This window comes from Rhipicephalus microplus, unplaced genomic scaffold (assembly GCF_043290135.1).
Source record: "Rhipicephalus microplus isolate Deutch F79 unplaced genomic scaffold, USDA_Rmic scaffold_181, whole genome shotgun sequence".
NCBI lineage: Eukaryota > Metazoa > Arthropoda > Arachnida > Ixodida > Ixodidae > Rhipicephalus > Rhipicephalus microplus.
The window spans coordinates 327,501-340,000 of record NW_027464752.1 but is presented as its reverse complement, the minus strand read 5'-3'; the positions used below and the strand labels follow the sequence as shown (position 1 = coordinate 340,000).

The 12,500-nt window shown below is 60.4% G+C and overlaps 2 non-coding genes across 2 annotated transcripts; both read right to left on the bottom strand.

Moving 5' to 3' along the window:
- Positions 1–100: 100 nt before the first annotated feature.
- Positions 101–253, bottom strand: LOC142791660 (5.8S ribosomal RNA). Its single transcript, XR_012890358.1, has one exon. It is a non-coding gene; the product is annotated as a 5.8S ribosomal RNA (ribosomal RNA).
- Positions 254–1,972: 1,719 nt separating this feature from the next.
- Positions 1,973–3,787, bottom strand: LOC142791677 (small subunit ribosomal RNA). Its single transcript, XR_012890374.1, has one exon. It is a non-coding gene; the product is annotated as a small subunit ribosomal RNA (ribosomal RNA).
- Between the last annotated feature and the right edge of the window lie 8,713 nt (positions 3,788–12,500).

The window sequence follows — 12,500 nt, the reverse complement described above, 5'->3', positions numbered from 1 at the left end:
CTGTGAGGTGTTCAGCGTGCTGTCCGTGTTGCCGACGCGGTCAAAACGAGTCGACGGCTCACGTTCCCTTGTGCGCCGAAGGCTCTCTTGATATGTGATCCGACCCTCAGACAGACGAAGCCAAGGGAAGACCCAAGGCCGCAATGTGCGTTCAAAGAATCAGTGCTCAGTGTGTCCTGCAATTCACACCAAGTCTCGCAGCTGGCTGCGTTCTTCATCGACCCGAGAACCGAGTGATCCACCGCTTAGAGTCGTGAAAAAGTGTTTGTTCAATTCCGTACAGTCAAAACCAAACGTTTCTGGCACTCGGCCAAACAGTGGCCAAGAAGGGCGCTTTTCAGCGCACGCTTGGACTCCAAAACTCTGCCGCGCCTTTTTCGGCTGCCGCAAATCGAGCAAACGGTGTGTTTCGGACGGCGTTTCGCTTCCGCTACTTGCGAGTGCTTTCGTGGTCCACCCCTCTATAAATACTCGGGAGGCGTCGAAGCCGGTTCTCCAAGCCGGACCCGTAGGTATCGTTGTGTGCTCGCTCTCATTGGCCCGCCTAACCAGAAAATGCCTGCGGTACACCCATTTGGATAAGAGTGCACGCAGATGCGGGCCTCGACGGCTACACATTTCCTCGGGCGGCCGCCTCCCGGCCTCCGTGGAGCGCGGGATGCACGGTCCCATCGACAAGCCTCTCCCGTTTTTACCGTGGCGTCGCGGTTCACCACGGCGGGCGGGTCGGTCTCCTCCGCATAAAAAGGGGGACCCCCGCTTTTTGTTCCACGAAATCGCACAAGCTTTTTTCGCATCCACGGTTTGCCACCGCACACCAAAATGCCGATCCGGCTGCCTACTTTAGCCAACAGGTGGAGCCAGGCGCGCCGTACTTGCGCGGCACTTCCCACGTCCACCGAAGTCGGTGCCAAGGACCACTTTCGGCGCCGGAGCCGCGTACGAGCCTACTCGAGGCGGAAGAACGAAGCCAGCAAGGGCCTGGCCGCAAGTGCGTTCAATTGTCGGGACGTCCAAGTCCCTCGTTCTTCCGTGCTTCCTCTTTCGGCAAGTCGTTGCGGCACCTTCCCAAAGCGCGCAGACCCGCTAATCGCGACGAGCGCGACGTGGCCGTGCCGCCTTTCCCTCGGCAGCAAGCAAAACGCCTGGCAACGTCGACGCTCCCCTAACCGCGATCTCGCACCGTGTTTCGTGTGGCGAATTCAAAAGCCGGCCGGCGCTGCTGCAACCATTACGGTCGGTACGCATACGCCGCGGAGGGCGGGACGGTCATCGGAGCGTGCGGTTCCTCCATCGAGTACTGCGCACCTCGGCCGTCGCATCGCCGTGCCATGACCGGCCGCGCGTCAACGCGAACCGGTGCCAGCGAGATCCCTCGCCTGCAAGAACCGACCGGCAGCCTCCGTCACCCGAGGACGCGGAGGCGCTTGCCGCGGACGGCGGGACGGTATGCACTGGTGCACAGCGGACCCGTCACATCGCCAGTTCCTTGACCGACCGCCGACGCTTGTGCCGTTCCTCTCGTACTTGGCAGTCGCCGCGCGATTGTCGGGTCTCGTTCTTGCACGCTCGAACGGTCGGGAGGGCACTCGGCTGGCGTTTCGGGAACGCGCAGCCTCGCCTTCTACCGACGTAACCACGACTCGCCGTTCGCGCTCCGCCGCTCCTGTTTACAGTACTAGGCGGTCCCGCAGCGGTCGGGTCGCGCATTTCGAGCGCTTCGAGCCACGGTGCAGTGGCGGGTCGAAAGCCGACCTATGAGTGCGTTGCGCCGTTTGTACCCGCGTCCGCCACCTGGCCGACCGTCCAAGGTCGCGGTGTTGGCGTCCGCTGGGCGCAACAATTTGTCACGGGGTGCCGCTCCACATTCAGGCAGCCCCGTGGGGAAAAGCCGACCCCGCGTCCAAACGGGGTCAGCGGCAGAAAGTGTCGGGCGCAGACGCAGCTGAGGCGCTCACCCTTCACAATCCGTTAATGATCCTTCCGCAGGTTCACCTACGGAAACCTTGTTACGACTTTTACTTCCTCTAAATGATCAAGTTTGGTCATCTTTCCAACAGACCGGCGCAACCGAAAGGCCGCGCCGGACATCGGTCCGAAGACCTCACTAAATCATTCAATCGGTAGTAGCGACGGGCGGTGTGTACAAAGGGCAGGGACGTAATCAACGCGAGCTTATGACTCGCGCTTACTGGGAATTCCTCGTTCAAGGGGAACAATTGCAAGCCCCTATCCCAATCACGAAAGAAGTTCCACGGGTTACCCAGTCTTTTCAGACAGGGATAAAGACACGCTGCTTCCTTCAGTGTAGCGCGCGTGCGGCCCCGGACATCTAAGGGCATCACAGACCTGTTATTGCTCTGTTTCGTGCGGCTAGGAGCCGCTTGTCCCTCTAAGAAGGTTGTAAGGTGCTGGGAACCCCGCACCTATTTAATAGGCTAGAGTCTCGTTCGTTATCGGAATTAACCAGACAAATCGCTCCACCAACTAAGAACGGCCATGCACCACCATCCACCGAATCAAGAAAGAGCTCTCAATCTGTCAATCCTCCCAGTGTCCGGGCCGGGTAAGTTTTCCCGTGTTGAGTCAAATTAAGCCGCAGGCTCCACTCCTGGTGGTGCCCTTCCGTCAATTCCTTTAAGTTTCAGCTTTGCAACCATACTTCCCCCGGAACCCAAATACTTTGGTTTCCCGGAAGCTGCCCGCCGAGTCATTTGAGTAACTCAGGCGGATCGCTGGTTGGCATCGTTTATGGTCAGAACTAGGGCGGTATCTGATCGCCTTCGAACCTCTGACTTTCGTTCTTGATCAATGAAAACATTCTTGGCAAATGCTTTCGCAGTAGTTCGTCTTGCGACGGTCCAAGAATTTCACCTCTAGCGCCGCAATACGAATGCCCCCGTCCGTCCCTCTTAATCATTACCTCGTATTCCAAAAACCAACAGAACAGAAACGAGGTCTTGTTCTATTATTCCATGCAAGTTTATTCAGGCGACTCGCCTGCGTTGAGCACTCTAATTTTTTCAAAGTAAAAGCACCGGCCATCTCGAGGCACACAATGAAGTGCACCAAGAAAGAACCGGCATGATGTTCAGTCCGAGCCGTCGCATCGGGTAGATGCACTACTCGTCTGGAACTGAGATCCAACTACGAGCTTTTTAACCGCAGCAGCTTTAGTATACGCTATTGGAGCTGGAATTACCGCGGCTGCTGGCACCAGACTTGCCCTCCAATTGATCCTCGTTAAAGGATTTAGAGTGTACTCATTTCAATTACGGGGCCTCAAAAGAGTCCCGTATTGTTATTTTTCGTCACTACCTCCCCGTGCCGGGAGTGGGTAATTTGCGCGCCTGCTGCCTTCCTTGGATGTGGTAGCCGTTTCTCAGGCTCCCTCTCCGGAATCGAACCCTGATTCTCCGTTACCCGTAACAACCATGGTAAGCAAGTAACCTACCATCGAAAGTTGATAAGGCAGACACTTGAAAGAAACGTCGCCGGCTCGTGGCCATGCGATCAGCACAAAGTTATCCAGAGTCACCACACAATACGGGCCGAAACCCGATCGATCTTGGTCTAATAAAAGCACCCGTTACCCAAAGGGCTCCAGGCTCACTGCATGTATTAGCTCTAGAATTGCCACAGTTATCCAAGTAGGAAGAAACGATCTAAGGAACCATAACTGATTTAATGAGCCATTCGCGGTTTCGCCTTATTTCGGCATGTACTTAGACATGCATGGCTTAATCTTTGAGACAAGCATATGATTACTGGCAGGATCAACCAGGTAATCGTTCGACTGCGCGTCCGTCCTCGCCCTCGGCGGGCCGGACGCAGTCTGTGTGCGGCGGAGGCCACCTTCAGGCGCCCCAACACGCTTATTTTGCACTCCGAGATGACGGCGTTCGAGCTCGCTACGGCACAACCTTCCCGAAAGACGAGTGGGAGCCGTGCGGCAAGAAGCACGTTCATGCTCGCTCTTTTTCGTTGCATCGACTCGGTCGCGCCGTGCGGGTTGCCCAAGCCCGCTGCACTGTCGGTGGACCGGCCGGAACTAGCAACGGAGCCGAGACTGCAAAGCCGCCAGACGACGGGTCACGCCCGCGTCTTCGGCGCTTTCGCATCTGAATCGCCCGAGGACGACACGGAACACACCTCGATATCGTGGTACAACGGCACCGTCCGACAACCAGCCCCTAACGCATCAAGCGGATGAGGCTGCAGACGACTGCCGTGGATTCCCCTGGAGCAGACCCGAGGACACGCTTGACGAGGCCGAAGCCCGCCGCATATCAGACACCCGGTCGCTTTCGCGTACGCCGCTCACGAGAACCCCCACATAATAGCAGCGATAAGTACCCAGACCTCCTTGGGCCCTAATACGAGCGTACTCGAGAAAATTTCACCGCGGGTGTGCCCCGAAACGTGTGGCATGTTGAGCGTGCCACAAGTCTACGTCGCTCTCAAACCCGCCGAGGTCGTAGAATTTGCGACCCTACTCACGAAATTCCCACCGAGGATACGGCCGCAAACGTACCGCACCTTGGGTAGGCCACGAGTTTGTGCAACACTACGCTGACGGCACAGCACCGAGGTCGTGCGCGCACGCACGGGAAAATTCCGCCGCGGTTTCTGCCGAAAACGTGAGGCACCACGACTCTCCGCAAGTTCGCGTCGACTGCGAAAGACCGAAGTCGTGAACGACGTGTCCGCTACTCGCCGCCGACACGCTGGACACCAAACGTACAACGACTCGACGGCGTCGTAGAGGCCCACGACGCGGTTTTCCTTAACGACGTCTCGGCGTGGCACCGACAGGTTAGAACGGCCGACCAACGTTCCCTGTCCGCCGTTCGGCTCAGTCGAAGGGCTCGGCGACTTCGGCAACGCTGCGAAGCCGCACGGTGACGCACGCCATGTCCCCATTTTTTTTTTTCTTTCTGCGTCTGCCGGGGTGCCCCTATAATAGCAGCGATAAGCACCCAGACCGCCGTGGGTCGCTCGCCCCGGCTGACGTGGTTTTTCGTACTCCTGCGGCGGTCGCCGTCAAGCACGTCCAAATACGCTACTTTCGTGGGCGCATTCACGCTCTTTCGCTTCGCCGGAGTGCCAGCACTCACTCTGCCAAAAACGGCGAACATCCGAGCGGCGGTTCCCACTTTTGCGTCGGCGTCGCAAACCCCGCCCCGGCAGACGAGGTTTGCCGTACTCGTGCGACGGTGGCCGGCGGGCACGTCGAAAGACGCCGATATCGTGCGCGAATTGGCGCACCTTGGCTTCACCGGAGTGCCGCCACTGACTCCTCCAAAAACGGCGAAGATCCGAGCGGCGCTTCCCACTTTCGCATCGGCGTCCCGAACTCCGCCCCGGCTGACGCGGTTTACCGTACTCGTGCGACGGTCGCCGGCGAGCACGTGGAAAGACGCCGATATCGTGCCCGAATCGGCTCCGTTCGGCTTCGCCGGAGTGCCAGCACTGGCTCGGCGAAAGACGACGAACATCCGAGCGACGGTTCTCACTATTGCGTACGCGTCGCAAACCCCGCCCCGGCAGACGCACTTTGCCGTACTCGTGCGACGGTCGCCGGCGAGCACGTAGAAAGACGCCGATATCGTGCCGGAATCGGCCCCGTTTGGCTTCGCCGGAGTGCCAGCACTCACTCGGCCACAAACGGCGAACATCCGAGCGGCGGTTCCCACTTAGCCGTCGGCGTCCCGAACTCCGCCCCGGCAGACGCGGTTGCCGAGCTCGTGCGACTAGCGACCGCGAAGCCGTCTCGCGACGCCGCTTTCGTGCGCGGCTCCCACTGCGACCTGGGTCACCCGAGGTCGACGAGCAAAAAAGAATGTCGAAAAAAATTTTTTTTTTTTTTTGCGTCTGCCGGGGTGCCCCTATAATAGCAGCGATAAGCACCCAGACCGCCATGGGTCGCTCGCCCCGGCTGACGTGGTTTTTCGTTTTCCTGCGGTGGTCGTCGTCAAGCACGTCCAAACACGCCACTTTCGTGGGCGCATTCGCGCTCTTTCGCTTCGCCGGAGTGCCAGCACTCACTCTGCCAAAAACGGCGAACATCCGAGCGGCGGTTCCCACTTTTGCGTCGGCGTCGCAAACCCCGCCCCGGCAGACGAGGTTTGCCGTACTCGTGCGACGGTGGCCGGCGGGCACGTCGAAAGACGCCGATATCGTGCGCGAATTGGCGCACCTTGGCTTCACCGGAGTGCCGCCACTGACTCCTCCAAAAACGGCGAAGATCCGAGCGGCGCTTCCCACTTTCGCATCGGCGTCCCGAACTCCGCCCCGGCTGACGCGGTTTACCGTACTCGTGCGACGGTCGCCGGCGAGCACGTGGAAAGACGCCGATATCGTGCCCGAATCGGCTCCGTTCGGCTTCGCCGGATTGCCAGCACTGGCTCGGCGAAAGACGACGAACATCCGAGCGACGGTTCTCACTATTGCGTACGCGTCGCAAACCCCGCCCCGGCAGACGCACTTTGCCGTACTCGTGCGACGGTCGCCGGCGAGCACGTAGAAAGACGCCGATATCGTGCCGGAATCGGCCCCGTTTGGCTTCGCCGGAGTGCCAGCACTCACTCGGCCACAAACGGCGAACATCCGAGCGGCGGTTCCCACTTAGCCGTCGGCGTCCCGAACTCCGCCCCGGCAGACGCGGTTGCCGAGCTCGTGCGACTAGCGACCGCGAAGCCGTCTCGCGACGCCGCTTTCGTGCGCGGCTCCCACTGCGACCTGGGTCACCCGAGGTCGACGAGCAAAAAAGAATGTCGAAAAAAATTTTTTTTTTTTTTTTTGCGTCTGCCGGGGTGCCCCTATAATAGCAGCGATAAGCACCCAGACCGCCATGGGTCGCTCGCCCCGGCTGACGTGGTTTTTCGTTTTCCTGCGGTGGTCGTCGTCAAGCACGTCCAAACACGCCACTTTCGTGGGCGCATTCGCGCTCTTTCGCTTCGCCGGAGTGCCAGCACTCACTCTGCCAAAAACGGCGAACATCCTAGTGGCGGTTCCCACTTTTGCGTCGGCGTCGCCAACCCCGCCCCGGCATACGCGGTTTGCCGTACTCGTGCGGCGGTGGCCGGCGGGCACGTCGAAAGACACCGATATCGTGCGCGAGTCGATGCTTCTTGGTCTCGCAGGAGGGCCGCCACTCACTCCTGCAAAAACGGCGAAGATCCGAGCGGCGCTTCCCACTTTTTCGTCGGCGTCGCAAACCTCGCCCCGGCAGACGCGCTTTGCCGTACTCGTGCGACGGTCGCCGGCGAGCACGTCGAAATACGCCGATATCGTGCCCGAATCGGCCCCGTTTCGCTTCGCCGGAGTGCCAGCACTCGCTCGGCCAAAGACGACGAACATCCGAGCGACGGTTCCCACTATTGCGTACGCGTCGCGAACCCCGCCCCGGCAGACGCGGTTTGCCGTACTCGTGCGGCGGTGGCCGGCGGGCACGTCGAAAGACGCCGATATCGTGCACGAATTGGCGCTCCTTGGCTTCACCGGAGTGCCAGCACTCACTCGGCCAAAAACGGCGAACATCCGAGCAGCGGTACCCACTTAGCCGTCGGCATCCCGAACTCCGCGCCGGCTGACGCGGTTGCCGAGCTCGTGCGACTAGCGACCGCGAACGCGTCTCGCGACGCCGCTTTCGTGCGCGGCTCCCATTGCGACCTGGGTTACCCGAGCTCGACCAGCAAAAAAGAAGGTCGAAAATTTTTTTTTTTTTTCTGCGTCTGCCGGGGTGCCCCTATAATAGCAGCGATAAGCACCCAGACCGCCGTGTGTCGCTCGCCCCGGCTGACGTGGTTTTTCGTACTCCTGCAGCGGTCGCCGTCACGCACGTCCAAATACGCCACTTTCGTGGGCGCATTCGCGCTCTTTCGCGTCGCCGGAGTGCCAGCACTCACTCTGCCAAAAACGGCCAACATCCGAGCGGCGGTTCCCACTTTTGCGTCGGCGTCGTAAACCCCGCCCCGGCAGACGCGGTTTGCCCTACTCGTGCGACGGTCGCCGGCGAGCGCGTCGAAAGACGCCGATATCGTGCGCTAATTGGCGCTCCTTGGCTTCTCCGGAGTGCCGCCACTCACTCCTCCAAAAACGGCGAAGATCCGAGCGGCGTTCTCCACTTTCGCATCGGCGTCCCGAACTCCGCCCGGGCTGACGCGGTTTACCGTACTCGTGCGACGGTCGCCGGCGGGCACGTCGAAAGACGCCGATATCGTGCCGTAATCGGCCCCGTTTGGCTTCGCCCGTGTGCCAGCACTCACTCGGCCAAAAACGGCGAACATCCGAGCAGCGTTTCCCACTTTCGCATCGGCGTCCCGAAGCCCGCCCCGGCAGACGCGGTTTGCCCTACTCGAGCGACGGTCGCCGGCGATCACGTCGAAAGGCGCCGAATTCGTGCACGAATCGATGCTTCTTGGTCTCGCAGGAGGGCCGCCACTCACTCCTGCAAAAACGGCGAAGATCCGAGTTGCGCTTCCCACTTTTTCGTCGGCGTCCCGAACTACGCCCCGGCTGACGCGGTTTACCGTACTCGTGCGACGGTCGCCGGCGGGCACTTCAAAATACGCCGATTTCGTGGGCGCATTCACGCTGTTTCGCTTCCCCGGAGTGCCAACACTCACTCTGCCGAAAGCGGCGATCATCCGAGCGGCGGTTCCCACTTTTGCGTCGGCTTCGCAAACGGCGCCCCGGCAGACGCGCTCGTGCGACGTACTCGTGCGACGGTCGCCGGCGAGCACGTCGAAAGACGCCGATATCGTGCTCGAATCGACCCCGTTTCGCTTCGCCGGAGTGCTGCCAGTCACGGCGCAGAAAACGGCGAACAAGTGTTTTTTTTTTTTTTTTCCTAGAATTTGTGTTATAGAAGGCACATTTGATATCGGACGATAATTTTCAACTTTATCACGCGCACCGATTTTCGTGTAGAGGTTTGCAAGTTTATGGGAATTTCTCCACTTGGAATAATGCGATTTAGTAGTACTACGAGAACTTCATGGATGTACTCAAGGGTACGGGGCAAGTCAGTTACGTCAACACCTGCAGATTTTTTACACTTCAAACTGAAAATTGTTGGTTGTGAGTCCTCGTGTGATATTAAAGGCCGATTCGCTAACACATAGAACAAAGAAAGAAAGGAAGAAAAAACGCCCGCGCTCGCTCAAGAAACCTGGGTTCGCAACAAGTGGCAACAACAAGCAACCGAGCGAGTGCGCCAAAACCCGTGGCGGCCGAACAAACGCGAAGTCCCAACCGCGTCAGCCGGGGCGGCACGGGACAGGAAAAATCACTTCAGCCGGGGCGGCGGGGCACCGAATAAACCTCGTCACCTCGTCGCAGGATAAAAGAGGAAACAAAAAGTCTAAACAGCGTCTGCTGGAGCGAATGCGTAATAAAACAACAACAACAACAAAAAAAAAAAACACCCGCGCTCAAGAAGTCTGCAATCACCACAAAAGGCGACTGTGACCGAGCAGCGTCAGCCGGGGCCGTGCGGAAACGGAAAAACCGCGACTACCGGGGCGTCGAGGCACCGAAAAATCCACTTCAGCCGCGGCGAAAAAAAAAAACAAAAAGAAAGACGGAGGGGGGGGGGGGAACCACGTCTGCCGGGGCGAAGGAAAAAAAAAAACGCGTCTGCCGGGGCGAGCCCGGGTGCGGCACCACCGGGAAAACTGTGGCAAACAGACATGGCGATCGAGTGAGTGGGCCGCCAGCCAGGCTCAGCCAAAAAGTGCAAAGTCCGAACTGCGTCAGCCGGGGCGGCAAAAACCACGTCAGCCGGGGCGGCGCAAAAAACCGCGTCTGCCGGGGCGGCACGAAACCGCGTCAGCCGGGGCGGCGCGAAAACTGCGTCAGCCGGGGCGAAAGAAAAAAAAAAAAAAACGCGTCTGCCGGGGCGAGCCCGGGTGCGGCACCACCGGGAAAACTGTGGCAAACAGACATGGCGATCGAGTGAGTGGGCCGCCAGCCAGGCACAGCCGAAAAGTGCAAAGTCCGAACCGTGTCAGCCGGGGCGGCAAAAAACCGCGTCAGCCGGGGCGGCGCAAAAAACCGCGTCTGCCGGGGCGGCACGAAACCGCGTCAGCCGGGGCGGCGCGAAAACTGCGTCAGCCGGGGCGAGCCCGGGTGCGGCACCACCGGGAAAACTGTGGCAAACAGACATGGCGATCGAGTGAGTGGGCCGCCAGCCAGGCTCAGCCAAAAAGTGCCAAGTCCGAACTGCGTCAGCCGGGGCGGCAAAAAACCGCGTCAGCCGGGGCGGCGCAAAAAACCGCGTCTGCCGGGGCGGCGCGAAAACCGCGTCTGCCGGGGCGGCGCGAAAACTGCGTCAGCCGGGGCGAAAGAAAAAAAAAAACGCGTCTGCCGGGGCGAGCCCGGGTGCGGCACCACCGGGAAAACTGTGGCAAACAGACATGGCGATCGAGTGAGTGGGTCGCCAGCAAGGCTCAGCCAAAAAGTGCTAAGTCCGAACTGCGTCAGCTGGGGCGGCAAAAAACCGCGTCTGCCGGGGCGGCACGAAACCGCGTCAGCCGGGGCGGCGCGAAAACCGCGTCTGCCGGGGCGGCACGAAACCGCGTCAGCCGGGGCGGCGCGAAAACTGCGTCAGCCGGGGCGAGCCCGGGTGCGGCACCACCGGGAAAACTGTGGCAAACAGACATGGCGATCGAGTGAGTGGGCCGCCAGCCAGGCACAGCCGAAAAGTGCTAAGTCCGAACTGCGTCAGCCGGGGCGGCAAAAACCGCGTCAGCCGGGGCGGCGCGAAAACCGCGTCTGCCGGGGCGGCACGAAACCGCGTCAGCCGGGGCGGCGCGAAAACTGCGTCAGCCGGGGCGAGCCCGGGTGCGGCACCACCGGGAAAACTGTGGCTAACAGACATGGCGATCGAGTGAGTGGGCCACCAGCCAGGCTCAGCCAAAAAGTGCTAAGTCCGAACTGCGTCAGCCGGGGCGGCAAAAACCGCGTCAGCCGGGGCGGCGCAAAAAACCGCGTCTGCCGGGGCGGCACGAAACCGCGTCAGCCGGGGCGGCGCGAAAACTGCGTCAGCCGGGGCGAAAGAAAAAAAAAAAAACGCGTCTGCCGGGGCGAGCCCGGGTGCGGCACCACCGGGAAAACTGTGGCAAACAGACATGGCGATCGAGTGAGTGGGCCGCCAGCCAGGCACAGCCGAAAAGTGCCAAGTCCGAACTGCGTCAGCCGGGGCGGCAAAAAACCGCGTCAGCCGGGGCGGCGCAAAAAACCGCGTCTGCCGGGGCGGCACGAAACCGCGTCAGCCGGGGCGGCGCGAAAACTGCGTCAGCCGGGGCGAGCCCGGGTGCGGCACCACCGGGAAAACTGTGGCAAACAGACATGGCGATCGAGTGAGTGGGCCGCCAGCCAGGCTCAGCCAAAAAGTGCCAAGTCCGAACTGCGTCAGCCGGGGCGGCGCAAAAAACCGCGTCTGCCGGGGCGGCGCGAAAACCGCGTCTGCCGGGGCGGCGCGAAAACTGCGTCAGCCGGGGCGAAAGAAAAAAAAAACGCGTCTGCCGGGGCGAGCCCGGGTGCGGCACCACCGGGAAAACTGTGGCAAACAGACATGGCGATCGAGTGAGTGGGCCGCCAGCAAGGCTCAGCCAAAAAGTGCCAAGTCCGAACTGCGTCAGCCGGGGCGGCAAAAAACCGCGTCTGCCGGGGCGGCACGAAACCGCGTCAGCCGGGGCGGCGCGAAAACCGCGTCTGCCGGGGCGGCACGAAACCGCGTCAGCCGGGGCGAGCCCGGGTGCGGCACCACCGGGAAAACTGTGGCAAACAGACATGGCGATCGAGTGAGTGGGCCGCCAGCCAGGCACAGCCGAAAAGTGCTAAGTCCGAACTGCGTCAGCCGGGGCGGCAAAAACCGCGTCAGCCGGGGCGGCGCAAAAACCGCGTCTGCCGGGGCGAATGCAAAAAAAACAAAGAAAAAAGCCCGCGCTTAATCAAAAGAAAACAAAGAAAAAAGCTTGCGCTTAATCAAAAGAAAACAAACAAAAAAAGTTCGCGCTTAAGCCTGGCGGTGGAACCACCGGGGCAAACAGACCTGGCGATCGAGTGAGTGGGCCGCCAGCCGGGGTGAGCCAAAAAGTGCAAAGTCGGAACCGCGTCAGCCGGGGCGGCGCGAAAACCGCGTCAGCCGGGGCGGCGCAAAAACTGCGTCAGCCGGGGCGGCACGGAAAAACGAAAACCGCGTCAGCCGGGGCGGCACGGAAAAACGAAAACCACGTCAGCCGGGGCGACATCAAAATGAGGAAAAAAAAAAAAACTGCCTTAGGACACCTGCGTACACTTTCATGCGTTTGGGCATATCTCTCTGTAACACGCGCGCCCCTCGTTACGCGCGGCACTCTGTTTTCTCCGACACCCATATTTCGGCGGCATGTGGCACGCGCGCCCGTCCCTACGCACGGCACACCGCAGTGCTTTCTCGATATTTTTCTTTTCCTCCAACACCGTCATCTATAGGCTTTTAGTGACCTGTT